The following is a 6,905-nucleotide window of genomic DNA, read 5'->3' on the forward strand; positions in this document are numbered from 1 at the left end:
CCCTTATGCACATGGATTTACATCTCGTCTTGCTTCATCATCATGCTAAGCCCTAATGCCACCGGTCAAGCTTATCAATTGAGTTTCCATGATCCCTTATGCTAATCCTTGTGTCATCAGAAGTCATCTTGCCTAGAGGAACTAATGCAAACCCAAAGCCCAAGGAGCCAAGTAACCAACCACGTCAAGGAGATCAAGTTGTTTATTACTACTTAGGCATTTTTTAGGAGAAACTCAAGGGGGAGGCACCATTTTAATTGATTAGGAATATCTCGTTGATTTACTAAATCAATTAAGTTGCTTGTTTTGCTATTTAGGAAGATTTTAATTTAGGCTTTATTTGTTATATCCTATCTTAGATTAATTCCTTATTGCATATGGAAATTAGGTTTTCTTTTCTCTATTTAAACTCATTATACTTATCAAGACTTGTCTTCTAGCATTCCTTTGTGACTTATCACTCATTTTCTTCCTTAATCTTGAACCTAGCGTCCAAAAGCCTTTCTATACCAAGGTTCACACTTCTAGTAAAGTGTTGGGTAGGGGTCCTTATTCGTGAATCTAACTTTAGACGTTCTCTGCAATAATTTTATAATGTGGTTCTTGTAATCCATTAAGAATCACATTAGGAACAAGGAATGATGGAGATTCTAATGGTGTAAATCCTAAATCAGAATATCGGGTGTGTCTTGATTCTCGTTGTTCCTTCTTTCCTCTAGAAGATTCATCCACGATCACTTGGAGAATGATATCAATACACGATCAACTAATTTTGTTTCTTTGCATTTGTCTAAGCGTTGGATCGGTGCCTATGATTGTCGCTTCCATGCGCTTTCACTCAACCTCATGTTTATGGTCTCTAGATAAAACCAAACCATCATAATAGCTAGAGATTAGAAAGAGAGACACAAAACAAACGAGAAAAATGAGAACATAGGTAAGATTTTGGATCCGATAAGGAAAGAAATCACTAGTTCTTTATTTTTTTCTATACAACTAAGTGTAAAGATCAAATCGAATTCATTTAAAGTAATTTGAGTCGAAGTGTTATTAGGTAGGCCCATATGAATTTCACCTTATTTCTATTAAGCTGACTAATAAAATTTGGACACGAGAGTTGTTGACCAATCAACCCCTCTCTCGTTTTTAATTTGACTTCAATTTATTCATTTTATTTATTTATTTATTTATATTCAGCTCTAGTTTCTTCTTCTTATGGAAAGAGGGCTTTCACACTATAAAAACTGCATGCAACTGATGGGCTACTGATGCAACCTGCACCTAAGGCAGTGAACCTATCGATGCAGCCTAGCACTAGTGAGTATCAAGGTCGTATCCCTGGAGATCGGGCCGAACCTAAAGTTACTATTGTTCGCTATATTATCTAGTCTGAAATAAGGTGTGAGAAGTCTAAATTAATTAATTAAGGACTATGAATTCAAATAAATGAATGAACAACAACTAACAATCGAAAGATAACTGCAACAAGAGAAACAAACCCAAGGGGACCTAAGTCATGGAATTCTAAGGTTGATTTTTATAAATTATCAATCTTGCTTACTCGTGCTTAAATCCTGAATCCAACACGGTTCCTCTCTCGAGCTCACTGAGTTCCTAAACCTGCACTAACCTAATGGAATTTCTTCCTATCAGATTATTATAGATTAACATTAAGCGTGATTTAGAACTATTAAAAGTTCTTAATTCTTAATCCAGTGAGTAAATTAACCTTATCTCTAAGAGTTAACTACTAGTTCTTACTATTCAAATTCCAGTTGTGACAAGCATTTCTCAATGTTAAGAAACAACCTAAAAGACAATTAATTCAACGTCTCAAATTTACTAAATCAAACTTTATTACTAAACAACAAGAAGATTACAAGAATGGAAAATAAAAATCTAATAATTAAGCACAATCCATCAACAAAGGTGAAACCCAATGGGTTCGGCAGCCCTAGCTACTCATAATGACAGAAACAAATAGAAAAGAAAATAAACAATAGAAAAGGAAATGGAACCTGTAACCCCTCTTCCCTCGAATCGGAGTGGAAATGTCACAAGCCAACTCTAAAACCAGCCTCAACTATGGATCTCGGATGTCTCGATCAATCATCTAGAACCTTCAATCTTTGCTTAAATCTCCCAAATCAATCCTTTGAAATGACGTTGGTCTCCTAAAATGTCAAGAACAGAGGTGTAGAAGTGAGGGGTCGCGCGCGTAGAGAAGTCCAGAAAATCAGAAGCAGAACCCTGTCTCATTTTGCGTGCGCCTACTTATAGGCAGAAGTGCCATAGCCCGTGCCATGGCCCGTGCCGATATGCAGGGCTGTGCAACTGCCCGTGCAAAAGCCTCGAATTGCGCACCAACAAGGAATCGAATCCAACAAACATGTAATATGCGTAAATCATCCACATAGCTTGGTTTCTGCCCGGATCTCAATCAATTTCCCATCAAGGAGTCCGAAAACCTGAAAAACTCATAAATATACCAAAGTGTGATCAAACTGGAATAAATATGACTCAAATACATGAATAAACAACTGATAAATAGTCAATAAATATGCATAGAATCATCTACATGAAACTAGCCCACACTTAAGCGTTTGCTTATCCTCAAGCAATCAACAACTCACTTCTCAAATAGATACCAAATAACTCAATCAAATACTTTGCAGGAGGTTAGCACAAAACAAGTCTCAAAACTCTGTGACGAATTTCCTCAAAATCCCCAAATCACTAAATCCTTGAGAAAGATAACAAAGTTAATAAAGCTGCTAAAATTAAAATGATAAACCATCCAAACTGATAATTTGTATAAGATGTTAGTCAAAACACACAAGTATATATAGGTGAAAGAATATCGCCAAGCTCTGAAAGAAAAAATACAGAAGAAGGTGTTTACCATAAGCTTGCTTATAGATCCAATCTCCACTACTGTGAAATAATCAATAATCATGATCGAAGGGTCTTGAGCCAGGTTGTAATGGGGCTAATGTAGGGTATGGAGAAATATGGAAAGTAGGCTAAAAGTTGCTGGAAAATTATGCAGGTAATGCAAGAAAATAGCCAAGGATCAAATGTTGTACCAAAAATGAATACTAAGTTGCTCAAATAATAAGATGATGCTCGAAATGAACTAAAAAGAAAATTATACATATATATTTATTTATTTATTTTCTTATGCTCGAAATGAACTAAAAGAAAATTATACATGTTATTATTATTATTATTATTATTATTTGTTTTTTTAACTACTCCTACAACAACAAATAATGCAGGATGAAGTAATACAATGCTCAATCAAAAGTAGTAAAACGATAATGTACCATTTGGATTGAAGGGAGCATCTACGAAAAATCTAACAACTTAGTGAATATATGCAAATTGATCCAAAATGAAATGTAGCATAAACTTACATGATTTCTAGCAACAATGGTAGGAAGAATGGTAGAATGAGTGTCAAAGGTAAATTACAATGAAAGAAAGGCTAATGCTCAAAATTGGTTCACTAAGGGAAAAACAGGGTTAGGCTTTTGGCCAAATTGTGTAAATCCTAAGTGCCCATATCATCTCATGACTGTTAAAAATTCATGTAATCTCAAAAGTCATCACCAAGCAAGTTCTAGAAACAAAAATTTTGTATAATGCTCACTAATCAAAAACAAAAGGAGCATAAAAACCTCACCATTTGAGTGGATTAAAATTACATGAATTCTCAAACCAAAGTTTAAACAATCAAACAATCTAATAAGCATCAATATTAATAGTGTTCTATATCCAAGATAAAGTAAAATGAAAAAATTAAGGAAAAACACCAGTTTTACCTGGGTTGATCGAAATTAAGAGATTCGTTCATTGCCTTCTTTCAACAAGATTCGATAAAAGCTATAAGGGTATCCATTCAAAAGAGAAAAATCATCAACTACTTGATTAAAAAAAAACTCAAGATAAGGACAGTAAGAATGAATGGACTCAATCAATAAGGGAAATGAAAGCAAAATAAAAACAGCAAAATACCATCCTTATAGAGGCAAAATTGGTACCTACACAAAACTAAGGTACCTACCCCACACTTGAGAGAAACACTATCCTCAGTGTGAAATAAGGTAGGCACTCCAAAAAGGAAGATAAAATACGCATAAAGAAGCAAATTATAGGATTCCACAAAAAATTAGAAAACTAAAAGAAAAACAAGACAACAGAAAGAGATAAAAACTAGAAATAGTCTACTAGATACTGCCCTTGATGTGTGCTTTAACACTCCAAAATATGTTAGTCCTCAAAATTGCATATGAGCATCGAGTAGGCTAACTCATGCAAAACTCAAGAATAAATACATTCCAAGCAACATCTAGTAAAAGGTTCAATAAAATAAAATCATCTCAAAATAAAACAAACTAAAAATAAACTGAAATATCTAACTAAAAAAAATAAATACATAAATAAAAGATGTCCAAAAACTCAAAAAGCATAAATAGATTCGGGAATGCCTTCCGAAGGCACTTCTTTTTGTTCGAGTCGTCTAGCTGGACTCTGCAGCAGCATTCCTGCATTGCGGACAAATTGAGAAGGTGGGCTCAAAGTAAGTTGGGGCTTGAGGCATAAAAGCGCAAAGAGGAGGTCCAATGTGTGCGGTAGATGTTCAAGGAGGTGCTCTTCACACCGAGTTGAGATGCCCATTCATCCACTCCAAATCCTAGCTAAGTGACTTATCATAAATAAACTTGCAACTACCCTTCTCAGGTGTATCATAGCACAAAGTCTCAAATTGATATAAGTTGTTTTCTTTAGATGAATAACACATATCAACAGGGAAAAAAACATGTATAGCATCATCCATTTGTACATCTTGTGGTTGCTTATCACATGCAAGACCAATTCCATCAATATTGCAAATGGCATGAATATGGTCGGTGGGAGAACTATCTGATGGGGGTAAACTAAAAGTAACACAGTCATCCCGTACATTAAGTTCTAACTTTCCATCAAATACATCTATTTTAGCTCTAGCCGTGGCAAGGAAAGGTCTCCCCAAAATCAACGGTACACTATGCTCATTATCCATATCCATAACCACAAAGTCCATAGGAAATATGAACTTATCTACCTTGACTAGCACATTCTCTACAATCCCTCTAGGAAGCTTAACAGAATGGTCAGCTAATTGAATACACATCCTAGTGGGTTTTGCCTTCCCCAAACCTAGCTTATTGAACAAACTAGTGGGCATGACATTTATGCTAGCCCCCAAATCAGCTAATGCATCATCAATACACAAGTTACCCAAAGTGCAAGGAATAGTGAAACTCCCTGGATCGTGATGTTTCTCTAGCAACTTGCTCTGAAACACTGCTGAGCACTCTTCGTTAAGCTTAACACAGGCTACCTCCTCTAACTTCCTTTTTCTACTAAGTATGTCCTTTAAGAACTTGACATACTTCGGCATCTGCTTCAATGCGTTAATAAAAGGCAAGTTAATATGCAGTTGTCTAAAAATATCTTAAAACTTACTAAACTGCTCTTGTGCTTCTGCATGTTTGACTCTAGCAGGATAAGGAATCTTAGGTTGATACCTTGACTGGGATTAGTTTCACCTTTTGTCCCTCAGGTTCCTTAACCTTACTGCTCACCTCAACCTGCACATCAATAGTGGAGTCATAAAAAATAGGCTTAGAAGGAGCTGAAACTAACTTACCTGAACACAAAGTGATGGCGTTCACGTGCTCCCTCAGGTTAGACTCAGTGGTGCTGGGGAGCGCTTCTTGTTGCCTCTCAGACAACATCTTAGAAATTTGGCCAATCTGAGTCTCCAAGTTCTGAATCAAGGCTTGCTGATTCCTAAGTGCACTATCAGTTTGCTAGAACCTCATCTCTGTAGTCGTCACAAACTTCATCATAAGCTCCTCTAAATTTGATTTCTTTTTTGGTGGAGGAGGAGCTTGTGCAGGCCCAACTGGCTATTGCTATGGCTGCTGATGAAATCTCTGAAAACCAGGTGGACCTTGGGCATTATTGTTCCTCCAATTGAAGTTGGGATGATTGCGCCACCCAAGGTTTTATATGTTGCTGTAAGGGCCGTTCTGCTGCCTTGGGGCATTCCCCATATAATCAACCTGCTCAACATCAAAAGACACAACAAAAACAGATGGAAAAGTAGAGGAAGATGAAGCAAACATACCTCCCGTAGTACAGTTTGCACTGTAGTGCGGGCCACCACAAAACTCGCAACCAACGTTCGCTGTATGAACCGGCATCTACAGTTGGTTAATCTTCTTGGCTAGAAGCACCACTTGAGCTGCCAAGGCTGGTGTAGAATCCACTTGGTTGACCACTCCTTGTCTTCCTGGTCGGCTCCTTGAGGATTGCCACTAATAATTGTTCATGGCCATTTTCTCTATCAAGTTTTGAGCCTGCTCGGGCGTCTTATTGTTTAGCGCCCCACCTGCTGCAGCATCCACCATCTACATCGTCGCAAGGTTCAACCCACTGTAAAAGGTTTTAACCTACATCCATACTGGCAATCCATGATGTGGGCAGCATCTTAAAAGATCCTTAAACCTCTCCCATGCATCGTACATGCTCTCATCATCAAACTGCATAAAAGAAGATATGTCATTTCTAAGTTTAGCAGTTTTAGCGGGAGGAAAATACTTATAGAGAAATTTTTCGGCCAACGCCTTCCAGGTAGTAATCGTCTGTTGCGGAAGAGATTACAACCATCTCTTTGCTCTGTCCCTTAAGGAAAATGGAAACAATCTCAGACAAATGGCGTCATCGGTTGTTCCATTTATCTTGAATGTGTCACAAATCTCCAAAATGTTGGAGATATAAGCATTGGGATCCTCGCTGAGCAATCCACCAAACTGCACGCTCTGCTGGATCATCTAGATAACATTGGCTTTTAT

At 37.1% G+C, this 6,905-nt stretch overlaps 1 non-coding gene across 1 annotated transcript; it reads left to right on the forward strand.

Annotated features, from left to right (window-relative positions):
• The first annotated feature begins 6,519 nt into the window (after positions 1 to 6,519).
• Positions 6,520 to 6,626, forward strand: LOC112534131. The gene has a single exon (XR_003078440.1). It is a non-coding gene; the product is annotated as a small nucleolar RNA R71 (small nucleolar RNA).
• Positions 6,627 to 6,905: the final 279 nt, after the last annotated feature.

This window comes from Ricinus communis, chromosome 3 (assembly GCF_019578655.1).
Source record: "Ricinus communis isolate WT05 ecotype wild-type chromosome 3, ASM1957865v1, whole genome shotgun sequence".
Taxonomy (NCBI): Eukaryota; Viridiplantae; Streptophyta; class Magnoliopsida; order Malpighiales; family Euphorbiaceae; genus Ricinus; species Ricinus communis.